The following is a 13,843-nucleotide window of genomic DNA, read 5'->3' as shown; positions in this document are numbered from 1 at the left end:
TTAGCTAACACAGGCATAACAGGCTTTCTTTGCAGGGGCATTCTGTTTTATGCGTGTGTGTGTGAGCTCAGTCATGTCGGACTCTTTGTGACTCCATGGACTGTAGACTGCCAGGCTCCTCTGTTCATGGAATTTTCCAGGCAAGAATTCTGGAGTGGGTTGCTATTTCCTCCTCCAGGGGATCTTCCCAACCCAGGGATTGAACCCGCATCTCTTGTGTCTCCTGCATTGGCAGGCAGATTCTTTACCAACGGTGCCACCATTCTGTTTCAAGGGCAGTGTGATTTTTACCTGAAAGATGCATTGCAGTGGACTGAATGCACCCATATTCGTATGTCAAAAGCCCTCTCCCCAAATTCGTATGTTGAAACCTAATCCCCCAGGTGATGGTGTTGGGAAGTGGCAGCCTTTGGGAGGTGATTAGGTCATGAAGGACAAGACCTCACGAATGGAATTAGTGCCCTTATGATGGGGACCCCAGGCGGCTCCCTCTCCTCTTCTGTCATATGAGGACACAATGAAAAGTTAGCCGTCTGAAGCCAGAAACGGGTTCTCAACAGACATGGAATCTGCCAGGCCTTGATCTTGGGCTTCCCAGCCTTCAATACTGGGAGAAATAGATACGTGTTGTTTAAGCTGCCCAAGTGCTGGCATTCTGTCCTCTCAGCCCAAATGGACTGTGACGTCTGTGGACCCGTCACTTGATAATATGCCGGGGGTCATCGCTCAAGTCAAAATGATTTCTGATGAGGATGACAACAGCCTTTGGCCCTCCTCTGAGGGTGAAATGGAATTTTTATGTGGCTTGGGCCACCAGCTAGAATATAGGATGTCCAGTTAAATTTGAATTTCAGATATCCAATGAATAATAAGAATGCCCTGTGCAATGATAAGTATGCTACATGAAATATCTGGGACACGTTTATATCAAAAAAGTTATTCACTGTTTATCTGAAATGAATTTAACTAGGTGTCCTGCATTTTTGAGGCTTCCCAGATGGCACAGTGGTAAGGAATCTGCCTACCAATGTAGGAGATGCAACAGACACAGGTTCGATCCCTGGGTCAGTAAGATCCCCTGGAGTAGGACATGCAACCTGCTCCAGTATTCTTCCCTGAAAAATCCCATGGACAGAGGAGCCTGGCGGGCTATAGTCCACGGGATCACAAAGAGTTGGACATGACTCAGCGACTAAGCACGCATGCACACCTGTATTTTTCATTTGCTAAATCTAGCAGTAGAGCCCAGCACCTGAGCAGACCCCTATCACGGCTCCTAGGACCTGTCCCACATCACTTGTTCCTTTCTTTCTATCCTTCAGGAAATTACAAGTGTTTTGGGTGAGGGCAGGGAGTGGGAGGGGAAAGAATTTTGTCTCTCATTTAGTATCCCCAGCACCGAGTGCAATACCTGGCACTCACCTGTCTGCAAATTTTTGTTGAGTGATGACACCCACTCAGGGAGGTTTCTGTGATGAGATGGGCCGGTTTACTTAGGAAAGTATTTACGAGGCTCTTTATTGTAAAATGAAGCCACCAGGCTGCAGCGTGTGTACCAGTGTGACCTGCCCTGGACATCCTTAGATTCGATCACTGTGTTCATGGCGTTGGCCAGTGCGAAGACAAGCGTAGCGGTAACGGCCCCCTTTACTGTTTGGGGATCACAGGCACTTGGGCAGTATTGGGTTAAACAGTATCAAAGGGCCAGAGTTTTTTTGGTTTGGACCCACAAAACCAGTTGCTTTTCAGGATTCAGGCTGGAAGGGCATCATCTCCTCTGATTCTCATAATAATCCCTGGAGGCAGTTACTATTTGGCATCTCCATTTTACCACTGGGGAGACGGAGTCAGACTCCTCAGGGGGTGAAGTCACTTGCTCAAGGTTGGTGAGCTGGTACCAGAGCTTGGGCTTCAGCCCAGGCAGGTAATCAAGGCTCCCACACCTGCTAATTGACCCACCAAACCACACACCCATCAGGATAACTTCTTGTATCCAGAGAGGTCTTGTTGTTCAGTTGCTAAGTCGTGTCTGATTCTTTGCAACCCCATGAACTGCAGCACATCAGGCTTCCCTGTCCTTCACTATCTCCCAGAGTTTGCTCAAACTCTTGACCATTGAGTTGATGATGCTATCCAACCATCTCATCCTCTGTTGACCCCTTCTCCTCCTGCCCTCAATCTTTACCAGCATCAGGATATTTTCCAATGAGTGGGCTCTTCATATCAGATGGCCAAAGTATTGGGGCTTCAGCATCAGTCATTCCAATGAATATTCAGGACTGATTTCCTTTAGGATGGACTGCTTTGATCTCCAGAGAGGGCTGCTCTGGGCCAAACTAGATGTGCGAAATCAAACAATCCATGGACGCATCCTAGAAGCCTTCCCTGCTGCTGGTACACGGGTCCTGGTTGTGGCAGGAGCTGGCGCTGACCCTCTCAGATCTCTGGAGCCAGACATCCTATCGATGATGTAAGCTCCTCTTCTGACAAACCCTGGTCTCTATCGCCTGCCCTGGACATGTAATGCAGGTGCCCTGAAAGTGTCACAAACTCTGTCACATAATTGGGATTTGTCTCTTGCAAGGATTTGCATTTACAGAAGCCTTGCTTGATTCAAGACAAGATTTAATGTGCATTCTAAGATCGATGTCTTTGATTTAAGAAGGGGGTACGTGTGGTCCGATGGAAGCCTTCCCCTGAAAGACGGTGCTTTTCTTAGTCCCTGTTCTGTGTGGCTTTCCTTTTTTTAAAACGCTGATTTATTTATTCATTTTTGGCTTCACTGGGCCTGCATTGCTGGGCACGGTATTTCTCTAGTCACAGCGCGCAGGGGCTCCTCCTGGTTGTGCTGCTCCGGCTTCTCCTTGCGGTGCCCTCTCTTGTTTCGGAGCTTGGGCTGTAGGCGGGCAGGCTCAGTGGTTGTGGTGCATGGGCTTAGTTGCTCCACGGCGTGTGTAATTTTCCCGGACGAGGGATCAAACCCATGTCACCTGCATTGGCAGGTGGATTCTCATCCACTGTGCCACCAGGCAAGTCCCTGTATGCCTTTCTATTGGGCAGCTGTACACTTAGGAAAGCCTTATGGATTCATTGATTCACTTGTTCATTATTCACTCATTCATTCACTTAAACATGAAAATTCCTGAACTGCACCTCTGACTCCATCCATCCCAGGACAGAGCAGGACTCCAGTAACACGGGACAAGTTCAGTGACATGGGATGGTTCACAGTGAGTCAGGACACCGCTGGTTCCTATCGCTCAAGGATGCCAGGGATCAAAGACCACCCTTGGAATATTCTAAGCCCTTTGAAGCTCTTAACAAAGGGGTTTCTGAGAAAGTTCGGTCATTAGGACCAGAGGGAAGCTCACAGACAAGGCTCCTAGGGATGCATTGCAGGGGAAACATGAGTCGAGTGGTGGCAGCAGGTTTTTCTGTGCAGAGAACCCGTAGGGCATCACCAAGTTAGTGAAGCCTGGACCTGCGGGGATAGAGGAGGGAGGCAGGCAGAGAGCAATCCTGTCCCAGGGCAGCTTGGTGATGGGTTCCAAAGTTTTCTCTGAAATACTCAAACTTGCAGCTGAGTACTTAAGTCTTTCCAACTGATCTGCTAATCATATTTCTTCAAATTTTCTATCCCTGGCCCTTGTAAAAGGATTGCATTGAAGACGTGTTTTAAGCTGCATTTTAATAAGTCAATAAGAAAGCTCAAAATTATTTAAAGCTTCTTAAAGAGGATTATATTTGATTTCTAAGGGGAATTCTGGGGTGTAGAATGGCAAAGATGCTCCATCCTTCTGAGATGGTTTTACATCAAGAAAGCACATCATTTTAGACAGAAAATGTTAACTATTTTATTGTTGGAAAGGGAGTGATTCAGTACAAGAAGACTTCTGCTACCAGCTAGCAGCATTCACTGAGCCTGTGGTCTTCAGCAGGGGAAAGGATTGCATTTTCAGCTTTCAATAAAATATTGGAATTCTCCTTTGTAGCTTGACCCTAGCCTTTAAGAATCAGTTTCCTGGGACTTCCCTGGTTGCCCAGTGGTTAGGACTTGGCACTTCCGCTGATGGGGGCTCAGGTTCAATCCCTGGTTGGGGAACTAAGATCCTGCAAACCTCAAAGCACACACACACAAAAAAAATCAGACTTTTCTGACATTCTGAAAAGGACGATCAGATTTCCAAAGTTTCTGGGTAGCCCAGCCTGGCTGGAAGCATGTGTTGTGGGGAATAGAAAAATCTAGGCCAGGGCGTAGATTTAAATTTTGTTCTAAGGCTCATCTAAAGAGGGAACATCACGGGCCCCAGGCTGGCTTCAGTCTCCCAGCTGAGGGGTGGGGAGGAGGACCACTTGGGGGCTGAGAAGATAGTCCTCTTTGAACCTCCTCAGTACTTGCGGTCGTTGGAGAAATTAAGGGAATGTGGGCAAGGAGAAAGGCTAGTTTAGGGGCAGGAAGCATACAGAAGCCGTATGCAGTGCAGCCGGCAGCTTTCTCTGCGTTGACTCAGCTTTGGACACACTTGGGAGGGAAGAACCCAGAAGTCTCCCCTTGACACTGAGTCAGGAAGGTCCTGACAGCTGCCCTCTGGGTTCTGGTCTTGTCTCCTCCCCCCGACCCCCACTGGAGTGCAGAGCCAGACTCCGGGGGAGCCCTCATCTCCTGCTCTCTCTCAGGGTCTCTGCTCTACTCACCACTGGCACCACTTTCCTAAACCACAGGACTGGTCATCCCCCCACCCTTGACTCCCAGCCATCCATGACTCCCTGAAGAAGACAGCCTGGCAGCTCTGGCCCCACGACCCATCCTTCCCCAGGGCAGCTGGACCACTTTCTGCTGCCCTTCTCCCTCTCTTTTTGTCCCCCTTTAATTTTTATTGATGTATAGTTGGTTTACAATGTTATGTTAGTTTCAGGTGTACAGAAAAGTAAATCAGTTATACATACACATGTATCCACTCTTTTTAAGATTTTTTTCCCCATATAGGTCATTCCTGAGTTTTAGAGTAGAGTTTAGAGTAGAGTTTCCTATGCCATCCAGTAGGTCCTTATGAGTTGTCTATTTTATATATAGTAGTGTATAGATGTCTACCCCAATAACCCAATTTATCCCTCTCCGCACTCCCATTTCCCTCCAGTCACCAAAAGGTTTTGGTTTCCCTTGTGGCTCAGCTGGTAAAGAATCCATCTGCAATGTGGGAGTCCTGGGTTCGATCCCTGGGTCGGGAAGATGCCCTGGAGAAGGAAAAGGCTACCCACTCTAGTATTCTGGCGTGGAGAATTCCATGGACTGTGTAGTCCATGGGGTCGCAAAGAGTTGGACACGACTGAGCGACCTTCACTTTCACCGTAAGTTTGTTTTCTGCATCTGTGACTCTATTTCTTTTTTGTAAAGAAGTTCATTTGTACCGTTTTTAAGGATCCCCCATATAAGCGATTCCTGAGTGAAGTAAGTCAGGCAGAGAAAGACAAACGCCCATGATAGCGCTTCTATGCGCACCTGTTTGCTGTTCGTGCTCTTTGCTGTCACGGCACACGCTGCCCTGCATCTCTCTGTCCGACATTCCAAGTCCTTCTCCCGTGCCACCTCTCCCTGGAGGTCTGCCTGGTGGACAGATGAGCCCCGCTCCCTCCTGGGAGTCCCCACAGCCCGTTTCCCTTCCCTCATGACACTCCGGCCAGCCTCCTCTGTGCCCAGAGATTCTGCAGGTGTCTTATCTTCTGCTTGGTCCCAGGGATCACCAGGAATGCCCGTCATGTGTCACTGCTAGAAGAATCCACTCACCCCTCCCTTGCTACATCACAAACCACATGATCTGAGAAATCTTCCCCAGGATGTCTCCCCTGGGGAAGCTTCTTTTGGTTTCCAGGCCCCAGAACGTAGCTTATCTACCACTAGCTGGTCAAGCTCTGATCTCTCATCTTCTCATGAGCTATAGTCAGGGATTCACACATGAGGTCAGTCCCAAGAAACAGGGGTCCTGCTCATCTATTTTTTTTTTTAATTGAAGTATGGTTGATGTACAATGTTGTGTTAATTTCTGCTCTACAGCAAAGTGATTCAGTTATATAGATGTACATTATTTTAAATATTCTTTTCCATTATGATTTATCATAGGATATTGAATATGGTTCCCTGTGCTATGCCGTAGGACCTTGTTGTTTATCCAGTCCATATATAAAAGCTTACATCTGCTCGCCCCAAACTCCTACTCCGTCTGTCCCCCAACCACGCCCCTTTGGCCACTGGGAGCCTGATCTCTGCGTCTGAGAATCCGTTTCTGTTTGGTGGATACGTTCATTTGTGTCACATTTCAGATTCCACCTGGAAGTGACATCGTATGGCATCTGTCTTTCGGACTTACTTCTCTTAGAATGGTAATCTCTAGCTGCATCCATGTTGCTGCACATGGCATTATTTCGTTCTTTTTAATAGCTGAGTAGTATTCCATTGTGTGGGGCTTCCCAGGCGGTGCTGGTGATAAAGAATGTGCCTGCCAGTGCAGGAGACTTAAGAGACATGGGTTCAATCCCTGGGTTGGGAAGCTCTCCTGGAGGAAGGCATGGCAACCCACTCCAGTATTCTTGCCTGGAGAATCCTATGGACAGAGGGGCCTGGTGGGCCACAGGCTATCAGGTCCCAGAGTCAGACATGATTGAAGCAACTTAGCACGCGCACACACACACACACTCCATTGTATATATACGCCGCGTCTTCTTCGTCCATCAGTTGTCGATGAGCATTTAGCTTGCTCCCATGTCTTGGCTGTTACAACTAGTGCTGCTATGAACATTGAGATGCGTGTATCTTTTCAAATGGTAGTTTTGTCTGGAGATATGCCAAGGAGTAGGAGTGCGGGATCCTAGGGTAATTCTATTTTTAGTTTTCTGAGGAACTTCCATACTGTTCTCCATAGTGGCTGCACCAACTTACATTCCCAACGGAGTAGGGTTCCTTTCCTCCGCACCCTCTCCAACATTTGTTATTTGTAGACTTTTAAATGATGGCCATTCTGACCAACGTGAGGCGGTGCATCACTGTAGTCTTGATTTGCGTGGGGTCTAGCTCATCTGATGCAGCACTGAGCACCGAGGGGAGCCCCACGACACGCTGTCAGCTCCAGGCTGGGCAGTGATAGTGCCCCCCTCGCTAGCCAGCATGGCTGGTTGGATGGTACCGCTATGTCATGCTGTTAACAGGATATGTCCTCCAAAGACATGTCCAAGTCCTAACTCCTGGTGCCTGTGAATGTGACCTTATTTGGAAATAGGTCTTTGCAGGTGTAGTCAAGTTAAGGATCTCAAGATGACACCATACTGGATTTAGGGTGAAACTTTAGACCAATAACTGGTGTCCTTAGAAGAAAAAGAAGAGAGTGATTTGAGACACAGACAGAGGGGTCAGAGGCCATGTGAAAACGGTCCCAGAGATCAGAGTAATACACCTGCAAGCCACGGAATGCAAGAGTGGCCAACAGCCCACAGAAGCTGGGAGAGAGGCATGAAACGCATCCTCCCTGACAGGCTCTGAAGGAACCAACCCTGCTGACACCTTGATTTTGGACTCCTGGCTTTCAGGACTCAGCAAAAGCAAATTTTTGCTGTTTTTAAGCCGCCACGTTTGTGGCTATTTGTTGCAGCAGCCACAGGAAACTAATACAGAAGAGATGGCCCAGGAAAAGAGAGAGGACTTCCTGATGTGTCTGTGCTGGGACATTGACCTTCTCAGGCCTGGGGCAGCCGGAACCACGAACAGCCTCTTGCATTTACCTCGGTGCCTCCTATCAAGCTGATGGCTTTCTCTGTGCTCCAGGACTATAAAAAGGCTGTAGTAGATCATAGAGGCACCAGCCAGGGTGTCCCAGAGTCAGGTGCCCGGTCTCCCAGCCCTGCCTCTGGCGATTAGCTGAGTGACCCTGGACACTCACATAACCTTGTTCAGTTGTTGTTTAGTCGCTAAGTTGTGTCCGACTCTTTGTGACCCCGTGGACTGCAGCACACCAGGCTTCCCCGTCCTTCAGTGTAGCTCTGCTGAGCACTAATCTGTAAAACTGGGACAAGAGGAGACCTGCTTCATATGTTATGATAAGAAATCATTCATTCAATTCCTGTTCAACAAAGATTTCTCGAATATCTACTATGTGTGAAGAATTATTCTAGGCATGAAGACAGAGCAGTGAACAACAGTAACATGAGAAATAATCCCTGCGTCATGAAGCTCCCATGTTAGGGAGGGGAGAAAGGCGATGGCCAAACTTTATCAGTAAAACACAGAGTTGTTGCGATTTCCCTGGCAATCCGGTGGTTAGGACTCTGTGCTTCCACCGCAGGGGGCAGGGTTCCCATCCCTGGCCGGGGAACTAAGATCCTGCATGCCACAGTGTGGCCAAAGGAATTTTTTAAAAGCCCACAGAGTTGGTGATAAGTGCTTTGGAAAAGCAGAGAGCAGGGGAGGGGAGGAGGAGAGGCTAAGCACAGTTTAAATGGAACATCAGGTCAGGAAGGGTCAAGGAATTGGCAGGCGTCGAGTGCAGACCCTTGACCAAGATAGCAGGCACATAGTAATTGTTCAACCCACAGCGGCTGCTTGTACTTGTCAGCTGGGGCTACTAGAACAAGACCTGGAGGCTTAAATAACAAATACTTCTCATAGTTCTGGGAGTCAGCAGGGTATGTTTCTTGGTTTACAGACATTTGGCTTTCTGATCTCTTCTTATAAGGGCACTAATCCCATTTATGGGGGCTCCATCGTAAGACCTCATCACCTTCCAAAGGCTCCATCTCCTAACACCAGGAGGGGACAAGTGATCTCTCACGGACCCTGTCTCATGCACCTCTTCCCTTTGCTGATTCTAGTCTAGTTCCTTCTGCTGAAAGAAACCACAACCATGAGTAGAATGGCTCTTCTGAGTTCTGTGGGTCCTTCTAGTGAACTGTTGAATCTGAGGACTATCTTGTGAACGCAGGAACAGCAACCAAGCATTTGGCCTCCGCTTACCCCTGAAGTATCTGCTTGAGGCTGAGGGGCTTGTGCCAGCATCTCTGTGTGGGGCAAGATAGATGTGTGTTGTAATCCTCTGTGGGCCAAAGAGAACCCACCTGGTCAGACGATCGATCCTGTGATTGACTAGAGAGGTGGGCACCCCAGCCTCAAGCCTTCAAACAGGCAGCAGCCAGGGACACTCAGGTGGATATCTGGTCTACCTTGCAGGTTGAGCTGCAGGGTTGGTTTTCCCCAAGTCTCTCTGTCAGTGCCAATGGCATTGGGTGTGCATTCAACCCTCCAGACTTCAGAAGATGCACCCTCAGAGAATAGCAGCAGATTCCTCTAATAAGCAAAACCCTATTGGCTTTTATTACTTTGGGCAAAATAAAATTTGCTCCTGAATAAGCAAAAGCTCCCTGACAGCTCTGTCGACACGAGGCACCCTATTTGAAAAGATATGAGAGGCGAGGGACAGGAAATGTGAGGCTCCTCCGAGGCAGGTGGGGCCTGGTGCGGGCTCAAGGTGACAAGGAGAGGACTAATAATCTAATGAAGAAGAGGGCTAGGCATGGAGGCACTCATCTCAGCCTAGCCCTTTAAAACCAAAATGATGGAGTTCATTTGCATTTAGATCTCCTTGGCTCCCTCTTTTCATCTAAAGACAAATCCTCACAAAAGGCTGCTTAATTAGACCAAATTAGATTTCCGCTCAGCAGCTTGTCATTCATTACAAAATGCTGTTCTTCTTTTTTTTTTCTTCCCCATTTTGGTAATTATGGGCTGGTCTATACCAGTTTGTAAGCGTTCACCCCAGCCGCTGAGTATGACTAGCATTCCTGATTTTGTGCAGAGAAAAGGAAAATTATTCAGTTGCACCAAATCTGTCTATTTTATAAGTTGGATCAAGACCATCTTCACTCGAGTCTTTTACAATAATGGGTATTCTCACTCTTAATTCTTTAATGATTAATCTAGGAGCAGCACAGAGCTTGGTAATTTCCAGAACTAAAAGCTTAAGTACAAACAGGCTTCACGTGTAGCAATTATGCCACATATTTGAAATCTTCACCTGAGTTATGCAGCCCGATTCCATCTTTGAAGCCACCCATTAAATCATTTATCACACAGTCTCTCATCCTGAGCGGTTAATATTGCTCAGCTCAGATCTTCTCTCCCATGGTCTGTTCCCCAGCCCCTCCCAACCACAGAGCCTTGGCAGTTCCAATTTTCAGTTGTGGATATAGACATGAGGGGGTGGGGGCATGGGAGGGTGTTGGAGGATGGGGCTTGGTTTGGCTGATCCACGGTTTTCATCATCCCATTCTCCAAATCCTTTCTATCCATTGTATGTTGTGCGGCTCAGCGTTCAGAGGATTTCCTATAAACCCGGGGAGGGGCCTCAGAGTGGCAGGCGGGTTGGGTCTGAGAGGAAGGGGTGGAGGTCCATCCCAGGGCAGCCCAGTTGATTTGCTCTGGTTGTTCTGATTGAGTGCAGGTGGGCAGGTCCCCAGGCTCAGATGCTGCTAATGGAGGTGTCAAGCATAGCACCCACTCTCTCTAATAACAATTGCCACTCAAGCCTACTGCCGAGTTTTAGTGAGGCTTGTTATGGGAGGGACATTGAATAGTCTCTGCTCACACCAAGCCTATGAATTGGGTGGTGTTCAGAGAGGAGTTGACAAATGGGAGATTGGACAGTGGCGCCCAGATCAGGCTGACGTGACCCCAAAGCATGCCCACTGAGTGCTCTGCCTTCCCAAACAAAAGAATCTGATGACATGGGTCTAGGTGATGTGGATTCGAACTTGCTCCAAAAAGATAATGGCAGAGCTGGAGTGGCCCGGAGATCAGCTAGCCGTGCTCCCTCATTTTACAGACAGGAGCACTGGAGGCCCAGGAGTGAGGAGGAAACCCCCTCCAGGCTGCCTTCCTAGGTTGGCCCTCCCCGTTAGCCTTTAGTCTCCTGTCCTTCTTGGCTGCTGCACACCCGCCACGGTTGCAAGGCAGCAAACTGCCAATTCTGCTGCTCCCACTGAATCCAGAAACTCCTACCTTCCTGTGGGCTCACAATAAGGCAAGGCTGGCTTTTCTACTTTTTCCCTAATAGCTCAGTTTCCTGGAGAACCTAGCCCCAGTGTGAAAGTGTTAGTCGCTCAGTCATATCCCACTTTATGCGACCCCATGGACTGTAGCCCACCAGGCTCCTCTGTCCATGGGATTTCCCAGGCAAGAATACTGGAGTAGGTTGCCATTCCCTTCTCCAGGGAATCTTCCCACCCCAGGGGTCAAACCCTGGTCTCCTGCATTGCAGGCAGATTCTTTACCGCCCGAGCCACCAGGCAAGCCCCAGCCTAGCCCAAACAGGCAGATTTTTAGCCACTAGGGACTTGCCCGATTTTCAATTCCCTTAATACTACACCAATATCTGGTCATTGATAAGATATAGCCTCCTGGTCATAAGACCCCCAAGCTTCAGCTGACCTTTGAGATCTCAGACCCAGAGACTCCCTGCCCTGCTCAGAGTGACATCATGTGGATGCCTGAGCCCCTCTCCCAGACCCCTCTACCCTGGAGTTCCCCTGCCCTCCCCCTTCCTGGACTGCAGCCCCTCGGCCATAAGCCCCCGGACAGTCTTCGTAAGTCCTCTTCTCTCTCTCACTCCTGTCCAAGCCCCACTAACAAAGCTTGTGGTTAATGCTTCCCCGTGGCCATGTCTTTTTCCTCCCTCTACAACTAGGTTATCATCCATCTCTGAAAACTCCCAAGTGCCAAGCATGGTGCCCTATGCCTTGTAAGTGGCCTCCGCCACCTCTGCTATATAAAACAGCATTGCTTAAGGCCAGCCTGACCTCTCCTATAAACTGGAAACCCAGAACCCACCAGAAAACAGCCCCAAGGCTGCAAAGACGGGGCTGAGGTGGTACCTTGTTCTCCAGCCGCCCAGCTTTATGCTGGAATCAATAGCCGTCCTTATTAACCGGCTTCATTTCAGAACCCCTTCCTCCACTCCTGCAATCTGCTGTGCTAACAGGTCAGCTGCCATTTTGTGTTAAACTCCTTCTCACTTATTACAATACCGGGTTTTTTTATTGACATGGAAATAAAACTTACAATCAATGAGATATTATGAAATATACATCAAAACAAAAGTCACTGGAGCTGGCGTTTTCATCTGTTCTTGGGAAAGAACAAGGGTTTATGGGGGTGGGGGGGAGAAAACACTGAACATTTTTCTTCCCTATTACATGATGCGATTTTCAATGAATCTATAAAGAAAATGAAAACATAAATAGAGTAACCAAACAGAATGATCCCTGCAGCTGTCAAAACTTAAAACAGTTCCATTTTCCTTTGATTTCTGTTTTAAGTTTTGAAAAGTACATAGATCATTCTCTGCTTTTGCTTTTTCTTTCTTTCTTTCCTTTTTTTTTCCTTTTGGTAGGGAGCCTCTTTCTTAAATCTGATTTCTCCACGGACCATTGGCTTTGACCCTTAGCAGCTGAACTGACCGAGTGACCAAATGAAGATGCCATTTATGTCTTACGCCTTCAGGTATGAGAATGTAGAGGCAAACTCTTATTCTATTTCTTCTCCACCATCTGGAAACTGGCTCCTTCCCTCCGTGGTGCCACATCAAAGCCAACCCAGCGGCGATTCTTCCTTTACTAAGCCAGTGGCATGTGGGCAGCAAAGGGCAAAGGGGGGAGCCCTTCCCAGCTGGTGGGCACCCCTGCTGCATGCTGGGCACTCCTGGGCACGTTTCTTCAGTCATCTTGTCTAAATCCTGTCATTATTTGCTGAGGTGGGGACAGTTGTCCCCATTTCACAAATGTTGAGGAGCTGACTCAAAGGGGTACAGAAGGATCAGAGCCTGGATTCCGATCCCACCCGTCTACACCAGGAGAGGACCTCTGCATGGCCTTAGTTGAGCGATTTCAAGTTTTCCTTAAAATGGAAGAACCCTTTCTTCCAAAGAAGACTGACATGGAGCCCCGCATAAATAGAACATGTCTCCCAGCGGCCGCCTGGCCGGCTCAGGACACAGGCTTTGTGTTCCGGGTGTACATCCACCTGAGGTTGTCTGACCTCTTCTCTGACATCCTCCAGGGTCCCAGGAACAGGTGAGATGGGGCCTCAGGAGGAGGGGGAGAGGAACGAGGCATAAGTATCCAGGTCTCCAAACCCACAGTCCAGCATTCCGTCTCCCTTCCACTGCTCCTTCTGCCAACTGTGGCCTTCCAAAAGTGCCCAAAGTGAAGGTATTCCTTGCAAAATGGAGCCCAACCAGTTTCACTGGTCCTCAGGTTGGCCTTCGAACAGAAGTATTCTTGGAGCTCTAAGACGCACCTAACAGACAGATCTGCCCCAGCTCCCAGCGTGCAGACCATCAGAGACATGCGATCGGGTGGGATACGGTCCCCCAGACCCTGCATCCATTTCCACCCAGTCTCACCTCCTTGAAGCTGTGCGATGTTTTCAACCACGTGGTCCATGATCCCACAGTGAGACAGTGGCCACTGCATTTGCACTTCTTTCCTTTCCCATCCTAAAGAGAGAGAGAGGAATGTCCTAAATTGTCCAGATAAGAGGCATGGCATAACCTTCAGTTCAGTCTCTCAGTCATGTCTGACTTTGCGACCCCATGGACTGCAGCACACCAGGCCTCCCTGTCCATCACCACCTCCCGGAGTTTACTCACACTCATGTCCATTGAGTCAGAGATGCCATCCAACCATCTCATCCTCTGTCGTCCCCTTCTCCTCCTGCCTTCAATCTTTCCCAGCATCAAGGTCTTTTCCAATGAGTCAGCTCTTTGCATCAGGTGGCCAAAGTATTGGAGTTTCAGCTTCAACATCA

General features: G+C 48.6%; 1 protein-coding gene across 1 annotated transcript in view; it reads left to right on the top strand.

Annotated features, from left to right (window-relative positions):
• LOC105000773 (chromosome unknown open reading frame, human C9orf171) overlaps nucleotides 1-13,843 on the top strand; it is a 153,980-nt gene that overhangs the window by 65,627 nt on the left and 74,510 nt on the right. The window lies entirely within an intron of this gene.

This window comes from Bison bison, unplaced genomic scaffold (genome assembly GCF_000754665.1).
Source record: "Bison bison bison isolate TAMUID 2011002044 unplaced genomic scaffold, Bison_UMD1.0 scf7180017864375, whole genome shotgun sequence".
Taxonomy (NCBI): Eukaryota; Metazoa; Chordata; class Mammalia; order Artiodactyla; family Bovidae; genus Bison; species Bison bison.
Note: the sequence above shows the minus strand (reverse complement) of the source record. Positions and strands in the feature narration are given on the sequence as shown.